This window comes from Cimex lectularius, unplaced genomic scaffold, assembly GCF_000648675.2.
Source record: "Cimex lectularius strain Harlan isolate CLEC.00 unplaced genomic scaffold, Clec_2.1 scaffold144, whole genome shotgun sequence".
Taxonomy (NCBI): domain Eukaryota; kingdom Metazoa; phylum Arthropoda; class Insecta; order Hemiptera; family Cimicidae; genus Cimex; species Cimex lectularius.
In genome coordinates this window covers 1,011,061-1,031,223 of record NW_019392700.1, presented here as the reverse complement: position 1 = coordinate 1,031,223, position 20,163 = coordinate 1,011,061, and the positions used below count along the sequence as shown (strand labels likewise).

The 20,163-nt window shown below is 32.3% G+C and overlaps 1 protein-coding gene across 22 annotated transcripts in view; it reads left to right on the top strand.

Moving 5' to 3' along the window:
• LOC106668440 (RING finger protein nhl-1) overlaps positions 1 to 20,163 on the top strand; it is a 106,332-nt gene that overhangs the window by 16,561 nt on the left and 69,608 nt on the right. Inside the window, exon 1 of one of the 22 annotated variants that reach the window (XM_024226101.1) lies at positions 16,965 to 17,271. The exons of the other annotated variants lie outside the window; for them this stretch is intronic. The gene's annotated coding sequence lies outside the window, so the exon portion shown is untranslated. Of the gene's footprint in view, positions 1 to 16,964; positions 17,272 to 20,163 lie in introns of those variants that run through there. 22 annotated transcript variants of the gene reach the window in all.

Sequence of the window (20,163 nt, the reverse complement as noted above, 5' to 3'; positions counted from 1 at the left end):
TGCTAGTTCAATTTTGATTGATTAGTTTACTAATAAGTAATGTCGAAGCGAAATTAATTTGCTAGCGTGTTGCAATCAAAATATTGTCATGTCAAGCCTGTTGATCTGTCACCGTTTCCACTTTAGTCGTCTGAGTGATCACTAATGATGAACCCCTGGGACAGAGACACGTTATGTAACAGTGCTATCTCGGTATGAATGTATAACAGTCAGAACTTTCAATCTCTTGATAGAATTGGTATAATAAACGGAAAAATCCAAAGAAATGTTTGATAAACAAAACAATATTGTTACCTGCGAACAAATAACGGCGATAATACAATAAGACCAGATTTTTTTCGTTTTTAAAAACGAATGGATATTCTGTTTTCACCTAATCATTTACCATCACATCGTTTTGTTATTGTCAAACGAGCGTTTTTAAGATAAAGTGTCGTGTGTCAACTCCGCATGGCATATCCTTAATCTGGTGAGATTGGCCCATCTTCTACGAATCAGATCTTCCTTGGGCGACCTACCGTCACATCAATGAAAATGATGGCAATCTGTCCATTAAAAATGTATATTTCTCTACTAGAGTTTAGCCTTAATTTAAAAATATAACATTCTTGATGGAATTGTACAATATATCAAGTGTGCCAGGGCTAAGCCAAAGTAGTCGGACCGTTCTGATATCATTTCAAATAGAAATAAATTGAAAAATTTGCGAAGGTAGAAAATAAAATAAAAGTCGACAAATCGTCGAACCAAACTTGTCTGATGATGCTTGATTTTGAGGGAAAAACCGCTCGTGGTAATTGCTAGTTTGGAAACAAAATGAATACATATAACTTTGACAAAAACCGTTCAGCTGAAGCGTGGAAAAAGTCCAGAAATTGTGTTTATGTTCTACTGGTAGAGATGAACAAAATCCAATTGAATGGAAATACTCAAAGGTCCAGAAAAAATGTGTTATTTTCGTGTGGTAAAAATTGCCAATTTGTCTCAGGAACATATAAAACCTAATTTACTAACATACGGCTTGAATTTATTGTGATTTCTAATAGTTTTTTGTCTTTCCACGATTAGAAATTGTGTAAAGCCAAACAAAAACAAGAAAGAACTATCGACCACATTCCATAATGCCAAATACTTCAAAAATGATTTCTAACTTTAACTGCTTTCAAAATCGCGCTTTTCTTTGTTTTCCAAAGTCGTGTTGGAATATTTTGCCGATTTATAAATTGAATTGTGAATATCTATAAATTGTAATTTCTATAAAATGTATATATTTCGAAGAAACCTTGACTCACTATTCTTAACAAAAACTAACCTTAAAGATCTTTAAAAATATATTGTTACCTGCGAACAAATAACGGCGATATTACAATAAGACCAGATTTTTTCGTTTTTAAAAACAAATGGATATTCTGTTTTCACCTAATCATTTAGCATCACATCGTTTTGTTATTGTCAAACGAGCGTTTTTAAGATAAAAAAGAATGGATTGTAGGCAAGAAAAACAAAAACAGAGAATAACATAACACTCGAACTACATCAATAAAATATTACATACAATATATCATGAAAATTCATGTGTGTGGGCGTGTGTAAATTTTCATATATCTTTTTTCCTTCCTGCTGTTAACTTACAAAAATTTTTGACTGGAAATGCGTATAATAGAATGATGGCCTGCTAAATAAACAAATTGGTAATGGTACAGAAAAGGCCATATATAGTTTAAATAGGGAATTACTCCGTTGACGTTTATAACTTCCTGCGAGAGATTTCCATTAGATTCGTTTACCGTCTAGCTTCCGAAGTACTTAATAAATTTAATTTAGCGGGCCTAATGTGTGCTCAATTTATGTTAGTCGGGACTTAAGATCGGCTGGTATCGGCTTTAAGAGGGGAATTACACCCAGGAGGAAAGGCGATCTCTCCAAACTGCTGATATCGACTTTTTTAATGCTGGTAGATAAAAAGGTCTAATCCCCCAGTGGGGGTTTGAAAGGGTAGTATTTTTCTTCTAGAATACCTATCGGAACAAAAGCGCCTACTTCTCTAGTCAAAAACTAGTACATTTAAAATATAAATTGAATTTATTTAGTTCAAGGCTTGACTAGACCATAAAACTTATTTTTTTAATAGAGTTTTATTTATCGAATATAATTGAGGAATAAATGGTAAAGTCGGAGTAGGAAAACTACCTAATGAACTCCCAAGAATAATTTCATATTAATCAAACACACGAAAACATACAAAGCCGCTAAAAATAGTCTCTAACGAGAATATTTTTGAAATATACAAAGCATAACGATTTTCTTTGAAGAATGTAATAATTATTATTTTTAAAATTAAATAACAACACTATAATAGATATAATATCCTTTACTCTCTTTTTTCGGTTATATCTTCTAGGATACTGGATCGAAAAGGCACCTCGGAATTTTTTCGGGTTCAATCTGGACTTCGACAAAGCTGTCAGCTTAGTCTCATGTTATTTTCTCTCGTTTTCCTCTTTAACAGAGAAACATAAATCACCTGGAAGAATACAGTGAAAGGAACCTTACAGTCAATCTAAACAAGTCTAAAATAATGATCTTCAAAAAAGGAGGTGAATCCCGTTTTTGAAAAAAAATGGTTTTTTAAAGAAGAAAGTATACAGGCAGTACATGACTATAGCTATCTGGCTGTTATATTAACTTTTCGTCTTTCATTCACACACTTTAAAGCTAAAGTTTCCATTGCTAAAAATGGCTTAAACAAAACCTGGTCACACCTGAATTACAAAATATAATCTCTCTTGAAACGAAGTATACTATTTTTAACATCGTATGTAAAGCTATATTATGTTATGGATGTCGGACTTCAAACTTTCAAGGCGTTCGAAAAAGTGCAAAGATATTTTATTGGAATGCTGTTTGCAATACCTACTGTGATTCCAAGCAAGCACTTTACCTATAAACTGCTGTAGAACCAGTTTTCATTTATAGGCTAAGATTCCATTTTAAATATGTAATGAAATCAATGGAAGGCCATGAAGGAAAATTTTCTAGCATTACACCGACTGAGCAAAATCTCATCGTTTGTTTACTGGCATGCGTTTTTTCGGAAATACGATCTTGAAGTATCCTTGACTTTAGATAATAAATCTTGGAAAACTCATTTATTTGTTCTTTTAAACAAAATCAATGCCACTATCGGGAGAATTATTTAGGAAATGCCCACTCTAGAAAACACTTTAAAATTTACAAAGGACTTAGATACGACGCGGAATTTTTTGACATACACATAATGTAAACATCAAAATCTCACCCAGAATGAGCTCCGCTGATTTTTTTAAAATTCGCTGTTAGGTGTTACATTTGAATTTAGCATTATGGATCGAGAGAAACTCAGGAAAGTAAACTCTTTACGATTCGGGTGCTGTTGAGAACGGACTTCGTACTTCGTGACCGAATGTTCAATATTGAATGAGATACGCTTTTCATATTTGGGTGTTGTTGTGTTGCAAAAAGAAAAATTCCTTCAAATATTGAAAATAATAGATACTTTTATCCTGTTGCGGTATGCCAGGCATACTTGGAAATATTAATGTTGCTAATGATGCTAATTTTCACCTTAATTTAGTTAACACTAGTGTGTTTCTCCTTTCACTTAAGTTTCCGCTTTCTGTTTAATTAGTATGTAAGCAAGTCCATTTTATATATTATCATTATTATTATATATTATCATTATATATATTTTTAAAAAATTAGCTAACAAAAATCATTACAAAGATGACTAATTTATATTGGCCTCAACCTCCGGCAGAGGCCGGACATGGTGTAATATTTATGTCAATTATTTGTTTGTTATTTATGTAAAGATTTATTAATCAAAGTATATCAATGTATCCATCTGTCTAATAACACTTCATATTATTTGAATTCGTACGATAATATAATAATTGACCCAGCAGCAGTCACAGAAATATCTCAGGGCCATAAAGCGTTTTAACTGTATGTATATCATTGTACCTTTATGTTCGTGATATGTTTTATTAATTGGAACGAATGTATTTATTTGCGTGAACGGAGGAGCGTATCTCTAGTCACACTGAGGATTATCGAGTACAAACGGGTAGTTTGAATAAACTGTTCTACTTGATTTTAATTTATTAGCGCGTCTGAAGTGGATTATCCCAAATTAACTCGAGGAATATCGTGTACTAAGGGGTAGTTTGACTGAATAGTTGTGTGTGATGTAATTTATTAGCGTGAATTAAGGGGCTATCCCCAATTATTCTGAGGAATATCGAGTACTCTGACATACTTTGAATGAATTGTTCTGTGTTAATGAATTTACTAATATCGATGGGGGGGATTTTATGTGTATTTGTATTTATATAAAAAGAAACATTCGGTTGGCGTCATAAAATAGTAGGAATAAAATGTCAAAAAGACAAAAAAGAAAGAGAGCTGTCGATGACCAACAATCTGTGATTAATACTCTGGTCAACTATTTCCATACCCATACATATTCCATCAAATTCTAACTCTATTTTTCTGAATTTAATGACGTAAGTAATTGATATTGTATTCAATAAGAATTTTCTTTATATAAAATTTATTTATTTTTAACGGTTTTTATGATTTTTACATTCAAATGTATTGCGAAATAAATTTCTTCACGGCAATTTGTTGACATAAGATTACGAGTCAAGAAGACAGACGATTTTCCTTATCTAAATATAAGAAAATAATGGCCGAAAACCCGCTTTCCCGAGGCAAATCAATTTATTACTTCTCTTTCGAATTTTGATGAAGGGGTTGTTTTATTCAGATCACGTCGTCTCATTGTTAAGGCTAATTCTACCCTCACATTGTAACCGGGCCAATTGGGGTAACATCCTATGAGCGAACAACAATCGCCACCGCCACGGTCAAAATTTGCATAAATTTTCTCGAACAATGCCAAACACCATCATCAGAACAAACACCAAATAAAACAAATTTGTAGAACAGTTAAACCGATCTTAATCTGAGTGAAATAATGTCTAGCTGATCCTAGCGTCAAACTTAATTATCTAAAAAGGTGTATATTCATTTGAATATGTTTTAATTAAACACGAATATTTTGGTAAAAATATCATTAAAGAAAAACTGCTGAAAAAATTTAATTAATTGAAACTTCACATTTTTAATAGACTTTTTATAATGGTTGGGCGGGTGGTGATCAGGCTTCTATGTGTGTATCGGGTGTTACATTTTAATTCACTGAAATCAATGTAATTTATTAGCGCGAAAGGAATGTTTACCCCACTCCGAGGAATATCGAATACGATGGGAGAGTTAATGTGGCCACACTTCTATATTTGTATTGGATGTTCTGTTTATGTTAATTTATTAGAATGAATGTAATTTATTAGCGTTATAGAGGGGTTGCTTATAAGTAGTAATATAGTACTCTGCGAGGATGATTGTGACCAGACTTCTATGTTTGTAGTAATGTATATTATGACAATTAATTAAGGTTTTTAGTTGAGATGAAAAAAAGTTAACGGCAAGAGAGGGATTGGAACCCACGACCTTCGGCTAGATACGACGCTGCTCTACCACCTGAGCTATCGTGACCTCGATCCACTCGGACATCAACTCCCCATCTCAACCACACCTTATGAGTTTTCCCTCCTTTTGCCATTTTTGGGTGTGGTTGAGATGGGGAGTTTATGTCCGAGTGGATCGAAGTCACGATAGCTCAGGTGGTAGAGCAGCGGCGTATCTAGCCGAAGGTCGTGGGTTCGAATCCCTCTCGTGCCGTTAACTTTTTTTCATCTCAACTAAAAACCTTAATTAATTGTCATGTATTAATTGGTCAAGCGGACCACGAAAGTAGTGAATTAATGTATATTATGTATATTGCATGTTTTGTGTGTATCTGTTATTGACAATCTGAGGTACAAACAAGAGATACAAACTGATGTAGTATATTTAATAAGTGTACTTACTTAATAGGTACTCAATAAGTATTACGTTTAAATGCAGAGAGTCAGTAACCAGTGACTAGAAAAGAAAGAAAATACGGAGAAGGCTTGCGATGACCTCAGCTGTTTGTAGGTTCATAAACCTTCTACTATATATATATAATGATTTGATGTTTTACAACTAATCTATTTTTTTGTGGTCTTTGGTCATTCCGTCCAATAGTCTTACTATTTTGGTGTGTCAAACGCGTTTGGTACTTCGGCATGTTCAATGATTTCCTAGCACTCATTACATCTGCTACTAATTCTACACCCTAGTTTCTGTTTAGGTCACTATTTCGAATGTACCATGGGATCAACTTCCCTTAATCCTTTTTTTTGGAGGAGCTTCGATATAAGGAAGCAAGGGATTAAAACTTTGTTGCATTAATAGACAGCATAATAAGTTTCTAGCAACTTGTTTACTTTTCTATATTGAAGATTCAATTCCTATATTCTTGTTTTTTATGGATTCGATTCATTTGAGGAAATTTCATACTTAAAGGGAAGACAGACGTGGGAACACCAATTTAAATTAAACCTTTTTTGGTGATACTAGGTGGAGCTGGAAATAAAACATAGAAACAATAGACATGTCCGAGCATTCTTGCCAATGTCTAGGGTGCATTCGACATAAAATATTTTCAGTGTGTTAAATAATTTTTTTGAAATATGGAAATATTTATTAATTTATTAGCTAATTTGTTTTGTTTGTTTGTTTTTTTGTTGTTTTTTTTTACATAGGATTGGAAAATATCAGGATCGTATTAAATGAGATTGGATTGGATTGAGATTGGATCAAAACCCGAAAAACGATACCAGTAATTTGAGTTCGTTATACTCATGTTTTAAAAAAAAACGTAAATATGAATTTTTATAGTAATAAAAAAATTGCCAATTTTTAGTATAATTTGTTGGGGGGAATTATTTTTTTCGCCAACATCCAGTGTTTCACTTAAAAAATCATAACTCTCCTGGATTTTATCTAAATTCAATGGTATTACAAAAGATAGAAAGCTTGATTTCTTCTCATTTAGCCTTTAACAACATGGTTTATATTTTACGACATTAAGAGAGTGAAAAAAATAAATAAAAAGGACTCCGGAGTTTACTCCGTATAAACCTTCATCAGATGGTATTTTACATTTAATGCAAGACTCGTGTGACCTGAGACTTCCATTATTCTACAACTATATAGCTTTATCTTATTATTTTCATGGTGATTGAGATGAGAATGGTATTCCCTCCCTTCTATCTTACAACCCCTAGGTCCCCTTTTTATGTATATACATATATTTTACCCCCAATAATGTATATTTTTACATTTTCTTATACGTTATTGGGGTAAAATTAAATATATTAAAGAGAATTGGTTTACTCTAAAAGTTATATTACATATACGTATACGTAAATATCTGTATCTAATCCGAGAGGCTCCTTCGTGTGCACGAACTGTAGATGGCCCCCCCGCGGATTTGAGCCGTAAAGAAGGAATTGTTCTTACCAGATTAAGAATAGGTCATACGCGGTTGACACATGGGCACTTGCTCGTGGGCCAATCCCCCCGCAGGTGTCCGTTATGCTGAGAAAGGTTGCTCGATGTATCCCAAATAGTCGTATCAGCATCTCATCCCCTCTTGGTAATAACACTTCCGTTTTTCAGGCGGAAATATGGGCCATTAATATTTGCTGTAGAACACTTATGGATAATAAAATCAAGGGAAAAGATATTAGAATTTTTTCCGACAGTCAGGCCAGTCTTAAGTCACTACCTAAAGAGCTATCAACATCTATTCTGGTGGAGGAAACTGTTGAACTTATTAATAGGATCTATACCAGGTACGATAATAGGGTAACCCGCATTTGGATATCAGCACATAAAGAGCACTATGGAAATGAAGAGGCGGATAGCCTGGCCAAAGAAGGCTCAAATACTGCGTTTGTCGGGCCACAACATGTATTACCCCACACTCTATAAGCACAGCGAAAGAGAGTATTAATAGCTGGGGCATGAAACAATTCCTAAAAGAATGGAATCTGTCCCCCGGACATAGGCAATTGAAGGAGTTTGTGAAGGAGATCAAACCAAAAGAATCAAAATGGCTTTTCTCTAACTCAAGGAGGGGAATTAGGAAGCTGATAGGTATCCTAACGGGCCATTGCCCCTTGAGAAGACACCAAATGGGTATTTTACCAGACCCCTTCTGCCGCTTCTGTGAAATAAAAGAAGAAACGGCACGGCACTACCTCGCAGAGTGTGATAGGTATGCCAGGCATAGATTTGAAACTTTTGAAGAAGAGGGCATTGCCAAATCACTCCCCGAGATAAAATAGTCCAAAATCTTGGGGTTTGTGAACAAGTCCAAGAGGTTTATGCAGGACACGTTAACCGACCAAGTCCCGGATCCTTTAGGGATGGGGTACGAGTCTGCCCAGGCATTTAACCCCTCGGGTCTTGGTCGCCCGCCCTGCGTAATATATATGTATCCCACATAGTCAAAGCATATTGCGCCTTGGCTCTCTTCAGAGCGCGAGTAGGCATGCCGCCAGATTTAAAGAGCGTTCTCGGACACAGCAGCGAGTTTCAGGGTCCTCTATTTCGCTTTTTAAGGGGATTGGGAATTTTTTATTGTGTATTATTAAATTATGTGTTTTGTGTTTCTGTGTTTTGTATGAATGAATGTATTTATCGGTGTGAATGGGGAGAGGCTGATGGTGGAGTAGCTAGCCCCTCAGGTTGTGTGAATGACTTGTGCGGAAATTTTATACAAATACCCGATCGACCCCAAGTTAGAATAGTTTATTTTAGTGAACAGGTAGATGGAGTAACATCGAGTACCCCGTCTACCGAACAGTATGAATGCGATCAATGTATGAATTTTTTGATTGGTGTGACTGTGTATCGAGTGTGTAGCGGTATTTCGATAGTGCTTCGGGGCTGAAATGACCAACCTGTCAGATGCCCCTGTCCAAAAAAAAACAACCACCATTTCCTTTATTAATTATAAAATTTAGTTAATTTGCATATCTTAGTTTTTCAGTTTAAAGTCAATACTATTATATAAAAGTATTTAAATAATTATAAAGTATCGCATATTCGCATATACTTATATCTTACTTACTAATTATAAAATTTAATTAATTTGTATGTGTTAGTATGAATATCGAAATATAGAATTTGTGTGTAGAATTTGTATTTAATTTATTATTTATAAAATTTAAATAATTTGTATGTGTTAGTATTATAATAATTCCTAATATAATTTTATTTAAATAATTATAAAGTATCGGGATATATTTATATATCCCGCATATAAACCTTCATCAGATGGTATTTTACATTTAATGTAACACTCATGTAACCTGAGACCTCGTACAAGACCTCAAACGTTTTAATTTATATATTTTATGCTCGACCAGAGCAGGGTAAGGATTGATCGGGGGTTTTCGAATCGGGAACGGATCAGTTCTTTGGTAAAAGGAATGTAAAGGCCGTTCTGGATAGCAATATGCTTTGACGATTTTTCTGAGGACTTTAGATTGGGAAGATTGGATCCGTAGAATGTTGAATGGCTTGGCACAGTTTTACTGAGTATTATTCGGAGATCGTGAGATGCGGTCTGGTGTGACGTAGGTTTTAGAAAAACATTTTCTTTATCGTGTCAACGTTTCGATCTTTATTAAGATCATCTTCAGTGCTCAAATTGTTTGTTTTCTGCGTAATTGTGCCATTCTTGTGTGTCGTGTTGAGAGTGCCAGAGAGATATTCATCTCTCTATATCTCACTCACAACACACAAGAATGACACATTTATGCAGAAAACAAACACTTTTAGCCCTGAAGATGATCTCAATAAAGATCGAAACGTGGCACGATAAAGAAATGTTTTTCTACAACCTACGTCATACCAGACCGCATCTCAAGATCACCGAATAATCATCGACTAACGGTCACTAATCACCACGCATTTTTACTCAGTATGTCCAAAGTAATCTAAACTAAAGTCTTGTATAAGGTTGGTTAGTGATGAGGGGAAGACTGATTTCGGTTCTAGGAGTCTTCGAAGTTGTCCAGATCGTCTGTTGTGTCTTAGTGTGAGGATTCCACTCTAGTTTTTTGCCCTAAGTGTTTGACTTGAAAGAAAATCGGTATCTCTTCGTTGTACGGTGGAGCTTGAAGTAAGTTTTATAATAAATAGGGAGCATGTTTTATAAATGAAAAAGTTTAACTATTTCATATAGGCATTTTATTGGTCGTATGAATATCACGTGAGCGGTTTAGTATGCCCTGTTCTGTACAAACAATGATGCAATTAGTGATGGTCGAGCAGTCGCTTGTTTTCGTGTGACTTGGTCTAATGTAGCTTTGTCCGTGTGCATTCCGCAATATCAAGCTCCGGGCATAAATGAAACGAGTCTGGAAGGTCAGAATTCCAAAGACTCCACTACCCATTTCACTCACTCTCTCCATCTTCAATTTACAATAATTTGAATAAATTGTATATCTTGAATTCCCAGAAAGATATCAGGATGAACAGTATTTAGTAAAAAAAAATCAAACGATTGTGTTTTAAATGCAAAAATAATCAATAACGCTCGATTTGTAATTGTCTATATTGTACGAAGTACAAAACGAAAACTTCCAAAGGCGACACGATCATCTTAAAAGAGAAACAGGCTAGATTAAGGCAATAGGCCTGACCAATAGAAACTTGTATTAGCTAAGCCACCTGGTTCTCAGAATCGGAGGATTGTTTCAATTCCCTCAGAGACGGGCCACCCCATTGGCGATATTAGCCCTTTCACCGATCCAATCCCATTTTTCAGCTTATTAAAAACATTTCCACCGTACGTCTTGATGAAAACATTTCCCCCCTTATTGGATGAACATGGCTCAGCAAAACGAACTTTGGGCTTCAGTTATTTAAAAACCGCTCAAAGAAGCCGCGCTTTTAAAATGCTACCGACAGAGATCTTAAGCGGAATATTGGAACATTTCTACCAAGTATAAACATGTATATAGCACGTTTAAAAAATTACAATAACTGCAATATTCAAAACAAGAAAGAAAATTCTAAGGAAGTGAAGAATTTTTCACAGAACTTGAAACAGAAATAATTCTCAGTAAAAATGATAAATGGTGGAGTGTGTTGTTCAATCTTTTCAAATAGATAGTTCCTACTCACAGATAGTTGTTTCCAACGTAGCTTGTAGCACATCATCAGGGTGAGGGAGTTCTACAAGCACATCTCTCGACAGTCTTGCAATCCGTGTCGAGAGAAGTGGTTGTAGAACTTCTTCAACCTGATGATGAACTGGTGTCCGAATGGATCGAATTAACGATAGCTCAAGTGGTAGAGCAGCGGCGTATCTAGCCGAAGGTCGTGGGTTCGAATCCCACTCGTGACACTGACTTTTTTATCTCAACCAATACCTTACTTAAAGATTAATTAACAGAATTTATAATATAGTAAGGACGGATTCTTTATTTATTCCTTGAAAGAATTTCTGGACAATCAACTAAGTTGGTTTTTAATATTTTGGATTTTAACAAAAAAACCCTGATTCAGAACAAACGTGTTTTATTTTTCATTGAAATAACGGTACATCATGCTTAAACATTTTTAAACATTATTGTGGCCAGTTAAACGACTTAAAGTGACCTAAAACTGTTTAAGTAATCTTTTTAAAAAAACTAAATTATTGCGAAAACTGAATCATAAATATACATTGTCCATCAAAAAGATTTTTAAAAAGTGCAAAAATTCACATGTTCCCGAATATTTAAATTTACTGAAGAATGTCTGAAGCTAGGAAAACATTTAAAAAACCAACTTGTTCAGCCATTCTTCTAAAAAATGAGACCTTGCGCAAGTCTGTGACTTAAACTTAAAGCTGAACAAATATGTATTCCCATTTTCCATATTTTCGTGTATACGAGTCAGTACTTGACTAAATATTACGGATTAACTGGGCGGAATATTTTCCTCCAGTAAAACAACTCTATAGTAGACTAATTATAAAATTTTATCGTTCTGACAAACTTTGATTTCTTCCTGAGCTCCTTGCTCAATATAAATTATGTCAAAGAACCTGAAGAATTTGGCACCGGTCTGCCGAGTCAAAGACCTTCGGTTAAAAACATTTAAAGGAATATCAACCCTTTTAAAACTGGCCCACTCGAAGTGAGACTCGGCAGGTTTCGTGGCTAGCGAGTGGGCAAAGCTAAAACTGGCCCGGGGCCAGTATCAAACTCGATTCTATAAATAATACAATGAATCGTGTTAACTGCTGTCCTCATTGTCCTGACCACGCTGGATGAAACTGATATTTATTTTCAAATAAGTCAAAAAACAAAAGTTTGGAAATAGCTAGTCGGATGGGCTAATAGAGAGAGTTTAAAAACAAATCTTCGTGAACCATCAATAACCATATAACCAATAAACATCAACTATGTATTATTTATGCGTACTTGATTATCAAATTACAATTCATAACTATTCTGATATAAAAAGGGGAATACAAAAATTTCAAGATTCTTTAAGGCTGTACAATGAAATGCTGACAAATTAATATTTTTATGTATTACTTTATTTAATTACTTGATATTAACATTGGCATTAAATTTTTAAAACTGTGTTAGTAATTAGAAGGAAAATATTATGACAATAGGATAATTATTCCTGTTATTCCCTGTTTTGTTCTATTTAAATAAAATTATACCTCTGAAAGTTCTGCAATTAATCTATTTTCTGTTTTTCAATATTCTATACAGAAAAAGTGTTTGTCAATATAACCTAAGAATATTGACGATGTATTATTTATACGTATTTGACTATCAAATTACAATTCAAAACTATTCTGATATAAAAAAGAGTATACCAAAATTTCAAGATACTTTATGGCTGAACAATGAAATTCTGAAAAATTAATCTTTTTATTTATTATTTTATTTAATTACGTGACATTACCATTGATATTAATTATTTAAAACTGTGGAATTAATTAGAAGGAAAATATTATGACAATAATAACAATAATTTCTGTTATTCCCTGTCATGTTCTGTTTAAATAAAATTATACCTCTGAAAGTTGAGCAATTAATCTAGTTCCTGTTTTTCAATATTCTGTACGGAAGAAGTGTTTTTTTTTCTATATATCAAGGAAGATTGACGATATATTATTCATATGTATTTGATTATCGAATTACAATTCAAAACTATTCTGATAAAAAAATGGTTATATAAAATTTCAAGATTCTTTAGGGCTGTAAATGAAATTCTGAAAAATTAATCGTTTTATTTATTATTTTATATAATTACTTGGCATTAATATTGACATTAATTATTTAAAAGTTTGGAAGTAATTAATAGGAAAATGTGACAATAGTAACAATTATTCCTGTTATTCCCTGTCATGTTCTATTTAAATAAAATTATACTTCAGAAAGTTCTACAATTTTCTGTTTTTCAATATTCTATACAGAAAAAGTGTTTTTTCTATATAACCAAGGAACATTGACGATATATTATCCATATGTATTTGACTATCGGATTACAATTCAAAACTATTCTGATATAAAAAGGGTTATACCAAAATGTCAAGATTCGTTAGGGCTGCACAACTAAATTCTGAAAAATTAATCTTTTTATTTATTATTTTATTTAAATGCTTGCCATTAATACTGACGTTCATTATTTAAAAACTGTAGAAGTAAATTAGAAGGAAAATATTATTACAAAAGTAACTATTATTCCTGTTATTCCCTGTCATGTTGTATTTAAATAAAATTATACTTCTGAAAGTTTTACAATTAATTTATTTTCTGTTTTTCAATATTCTATACAGAAAAAGTGTTTTTCTATATAATAAAAAACATTGACGATGTATTATTTATATGCATTTGGCTATCAAATTACAATTTAAAACTATTCTGATATAAAAAGGGGAATACCAAAATATCAAAATTCTTTAGGGTTGTACAATGAAATTCTGAAAAATTAAACTTTCCATTTATTATTTTATTTAATTACTTCACATTAACAATGATATTAATTATTTAAAAACTGTGGAAGTAATTAGAAGGAAAATATTATGGCAATAGTAACAATTATTCCTGTTACTCCCTGTCATGTTATATTTAAATAAAATTATACCTCTGAAAGTTTTGCAATTAGCTCCTGTTTATCTCATGAAATTCTAAAAAAATTGATTTTTCTATTTATTTTTATTTAGACATTGAATATTTGAAAACTGTAGAAGTAATTACAAGAAAACTATTATCATAATAGTAAAAATTAGTCCTGTTATTCCATGCCATTCCTAGTAATTTTTGCTATTTACATAAAACAGTATCTCTGAAAGTTCTGCAATTAATCTATTTCCTGTTGCAAGTGTTTATTCAAGTTTTAATATCAATAGCACGAGTAGTTTATATTTGAACGATGTAAATCTTTCCTTAATACAATTATCCTTGCCTAATTTCGTTAAAAATTTAAATCTTTGAAGCTAACTAGTTGTATCGGTCCAGACAAAATTCCATCTATTCTTCTTAAGAATGCTTGGAGAGTGGCTGTCCCTTTACATTTTATTTTTAACAAATCATTGAATTCCAGTATTTTTCAAGACAAATTGGGAACTTTGAAAGTAGAAAAAATTTGAAACTTTATTAGTTGGTAAAAATAAAATCCATTTCCCTTCCTTCTTTTCCTCATGTCATTGCACGTGATTTCAATTTTCTTTATGAGCTGTTCCCTAATTTCGATGGATGTGCTGTACACTGTACTTTTCAGAGATTCTCAAATGTAAAAATCTAATGGGGGTCAAATTAGGGCTCCTCGCCGTGCACGAAAAGAATATATCTAATTTTTGGTACCAACTAATAAATGTTTTTTATTAAAAATAGACGAGTACGATGTTCTTGGGTAGCTGCTGTCCTTCGGTTCGATATACGTTTTTCAACCTTGCTAAGTAGTTTTCACTAAGAACAGTTTAAAAAAATGTAAAATGAGAATATCCTTGGAATACTTTTAAGATACGGAAACTTAGGTGTAATCCCCAAAAAGTTTGATGGAAAAGCCATTGCTCGAGCGACAATTGATTATTTAAGAAAAACATGGATTTTGCTATTGGTTATTCTTTGAGTAGCTACTGTGTATTTTGAAGCGCGAATTTTTCAACGGAAATGTTGTTATCTTACGAAAAATTTAATGTAGCTTGCGAAATAAAATTCAGATTTTGTATTTTAATGATATGACGATTTTAAGTGAAAAAATCTGATTACAATAAAATCACAGAAATGTTAATAACTCAAGACTGAAACCCCATTCTGGTGGAATTGATCTACTCTATATTTAGTGAATTCACCAGGAAAGTATTGACAATTTAACCCTGTAACACTCTGTATATACGTGTTTGTATTATTTTTTCTATATTTTTAAATGAGTATTTGTCTTGGAATTTTTATAACGTTAGATTTGTTATTGTTGTTGCACCTTTGTAAATGGGCTACTTGCCCGACCATATTAATAAATAAAGAAATTATATGTATAGTCGTGAACGGAGAAATCACTCATCAGTGGCATCAAAATAATTTAATTTATTTTCATTCTAAAAGTGTACTACAAGAGACTCAAATGACAATTGCAGCAGATATGAAAGTATTTACTTAATACAGTATTTGTAATTGTAAATATCAACTAAATATAATATCTAAAAAATTTAATTTTTTTTATTTTTTTGTTGTAACTTTGCTCGTATTTGCCACGCTGTCATTTCTGAGTACGAATCTTCGTATGACCCTTAGAATTTCATTTGAAATTAATGTAAAAAAGTGGTTTAAACCCTCGTCCGCGACACAACGAGTAGTGTGACAGAAATTAATTTCCTTTTTTTCACTTTTTGAAATGATGGTTCAACTTGCAGATTCTAATTTAATTATTTTAAAGATAAATCGAAGAGTAGAACAAGAGTAGAATAAAGAGTACGACCATCATTTACAAAAAGTGAATCGACATACACATCGCTTTATGATTTCTATGGGATGTCGATGTGTTAAAAGTTTAACTGACAAATTAACTTTTCTGTTATACCAGTTCTTGGTACTACATAGCAAACTATTTTTTTCAAAACTGTCCTTCACCCTATTATCAATAAATATAAATGTATATTATGTCGATTCCGCGCGATTTATTCAGATTACGTAAATACCACATTTTCTGTTTTAAACTTGTGAAAATATTTAGACGTTAGGGTTGTTTGCTTCTTTCCGCGTTGATACGCATCCTGGAAATGTACACAAAAATTAGCGCGTTGAGCAAGATTGATGAACTGTTGATTAAAGCTTAATCAATGTTGGTCCAGAACCTGACCCTTTTCAAATAGCAAGGAATACAATATTTCACTGAGCTCTTTTTTTCTGCTAGGACGGAAAATTGCGGTCAGAAAAACAAAGAAAAAACTATAAATATTTAATTTAAGTAATTTAATTTCAATTAATGCAGTAAAATTTGAAAAATCAAAACAGACAGTACAAATATAGTTTTTCTCGGTAGTGTCGTTTATAAATATTTTCTGCGAAGAAATACAAACCCTTGGCCATATTTTTATTTACTATAAACAAGGTGAACAACTAGGGAAAAACAAGGTTCACTAGTAAAGCCTTTTCCCCTCTCTTTCCCGCTTTTGGTTATGAAAAAAGAAACGTTTAAAGCAGAATTCGACTGATAAACTAACAGAACTGGTTACGAACTTGTGCCTGATGCACAGTTTTAAACGTAAGAAAGTTGAAGAGTTTTATCGTTCTCTTAAAGAAAAATGCTCTGTCATATTCTCAGCGATAAAATAGTTTGGTTTGGCTTTGACCGTTTAGTAAATATAACCCAAGAACATTTCCTGTTTCCTTCTCCCAGTGAAAAGGGGAAAAGATATAACCATCACCCTCAGTCGCTATGGTCTCGTCGTAGTGAAAGCAATTGACTTTTTTTTTACATTTTGAACGTTTTCTCTTATTTCAACCAAGCAGCCTTTAAACTTCACAGTAACCGTATTATTTTTCACCTCGTTTCTTCCCCTCCAGAATAGTTTGGAAAGACAGGTTCGGCAGACGTTGTGGTGGTGGTGGTGGTGGCGGCCGCCCTAGTATAACTAAATTTAGACGGCGTTGGAAGTCCCCACGAGAACTCAGTACGGCCCCAAAGTTCAAGACCCAAACAGGATAAATGGATTAATCGACGTCTTCGTGACGACGTCTGCCAGGGAGAGAAATAAATAGAAATTTGACAAAGGTAAGCTGCATTATTATTGCAGTGATCGTATTTATAAAACGGGTTCGTCTTTATTCGGAAACAACTGCCAATTGGCCGATTTAAGATACGCTTAATATCAAAGAAAGAATACTAAATCCTTTCATACGCCAAATCCTTTATAAACTTTTCATCATAAGCCATTTTTTTTTTTTTTTAATTTAACATTTGGAATATTTTTATCTTCCGAGTCGGTAAACCCTGCGTAAAATGCTCAATCAATACAATAAAATCAATATAATATTCAATATGTTTGAACTAATCCTAATTTTTGACGATAGATCATTGCTTAAAAAAATAATTCTACAGATACTTCAGTCAATAAAAAAATGCACTTAAAAATAATTACTTCAAAATTAAACAAATTTACCAACATTATATACATCCCAGATCATTTCGAGATTAACCAAGAAACAGTAATTTCGTATGAAACAAAAATGACAAATTGATAATTTCCGACAAAGTTTCGATTTGTTCTTAATATTGTTTTAACCTTACATCCACGGAAAATACAAGCAAAATACAATTTTTTATACCGTATTAATCCATATATGTTTAGTAGTCACAATAGATCTAATAATTATTTTAATTAATTATACTTTTTCACGATAGCTCAAGTGGTTAGAGCAACGGTATATTGAGCCGCGAAGGGCGTGGGTTCGAATCCCGCTCGTGGCAGTAACTTTTTCATCTCAAACAAGATCTTAGATAAAAAAAAATATAATTAATTTATATACTACATTTGATAACCTTTTTACGAAATATTTAACATACTTGCGAATTTTAATTAATTTATTTTATTGAGAAAAGGGTCGTACCATTGATTAAAACGCCGTAAACTGCCAAGTAATGTCCTTTAATTACGAAATAACATAAAATACATAACTAACAAGCAAATATTTGTTAATCCCTTTTTGTAATTAAAACACATTTATGTAATTGAGATCAATCTTTCTAACAAACTTCTATTTTTTTATAATTTTTTGATTCATCATTAAATTTTAGTTAAAGATCAAAGTTAAGTTATTAACTAGGATGAAAAAATCCAATTTCATCACCAGATTGTATATTATATACATATTTTACATTTATATACATATATATATTTTTATATATACATAGTGGATTATCATTTTTACGAAGACTGTATGAAACTAAATATTTTTCTTATGTAATTTAGACGATTTTCATTTTGTTGTAGCATCTGGCAAGTAGGGCGTTGATATAAACTGATGTATCAACATCTATCCGAAAATAACAATTTAATCTTTTTAAACTCTAACATGTTTTATGATTAATTGACAACCGTATAACACTAGACATCGCCCATTCCACTAAAAATAAAGTAGAGAATACGGCATAATGGACAATGTGTTTCGTTGCATTCTTTATTTTAAACCCTTTTACATAGATTAGTTTTGTAAAAACGTAGAACCGTGGATGTAATAATAGTTTACTTCGTGTTAATAATGTTTGCCATTTCATATGTGCTTTCGTACATAAAGATAATTTCATTTTTTTTAAATACAGAATTTATACTAAATTTTATCAGCTTCTATTAAATATATAAATACTCAATTAATTATGCACAATTTTTTTCGAAATGAAAAATTTATGTCACAGGCGGGATTCGAACCCACGACTTTCGGCTAAATACGTCGCTGCTCTACCACTTGAGGTACCGTGACTTCGATCGCCCATGCCACAAACTTCTCATTTCGACTACCCATTTTATTCTAATTGTAAGCAAATCGCGGCTTCATATAGAAACACTTTTTATTAACGATTGTACTAGATTAGCGGGACTGTGTACGATTCACAGGTGTTCTAGATAAATACTAAATTTTATCAGCTTCTAGTAAATATATATATACTCAATTAATTATACACAATTTTTCATTTCGAATTGAGTATTAATACAGAATTTATTTTAAAATATGACGTTTTGAAATCGATTTATTTATATTAATACGAAAATATATTTATACCCCTAAAAGACTTCCACTCCAAATTAAACTCAATGAAACATTGTGAACGGAATTTGGGAAAAAAATTGGAAAGCATATTCTCCACAATAATTCATGATAACTGACTTATTTTCGTATTAGTCAAATTTAACGGTGAAAGGTGTGTGCGATTTTTGTTAAACCAACAAGTAATGTGTGGTGATTAGTGACCGTTAATCGATAATTATTCAGAAATCGTGAGATGCACCTCACGATTTCTGAATAACCAACAAGTAATGTTTATATTTAGTCCAATAAACAGCAAACAGTAACAATTTTCAATTTATGATATCTACAGACATGATTAAGTGATATGCTTACATATGATATAACCAATATGATTAAATTGTGATATAAATTATTACTACATTCACAAATATTACCAATAAGATTCAAATTATTTAACGTAAAAACATATTAGACTTTTTTATAATGACACAAACATCTATTCCTTAATCAAACATTGCAATTGGTGATTATAAACAACTTTTAAGTCTATAAGGATGGAGTAATGTTTAAATAACTATTATTTTTAATCGGTAGAGCTGATTTTTATAACGTTTATGTATATCGGAAAGCTGTTAACGAAAAGAAAACTTGTGTTATTTATTACGAGCAGCAGATTGTAACATGGTTGATATCGTAGTGGTCGTAAATCTCGTAAAACTTTTGACAAACCTAACAATGATAGACATTCAATTTTAAGAAAAGCGATAGAAAAAACAACCTTAATCTAAATGGGAATGAACAAAAAACTAATAACATTGGTCTAGGAAAGTGACAAAGAAATACAATCTCTCGTATATATGTATCAAAAAGTTGTCATCAAAGTCCACAAATGTTATCTCGTCTCGCGATTATTTGGTTA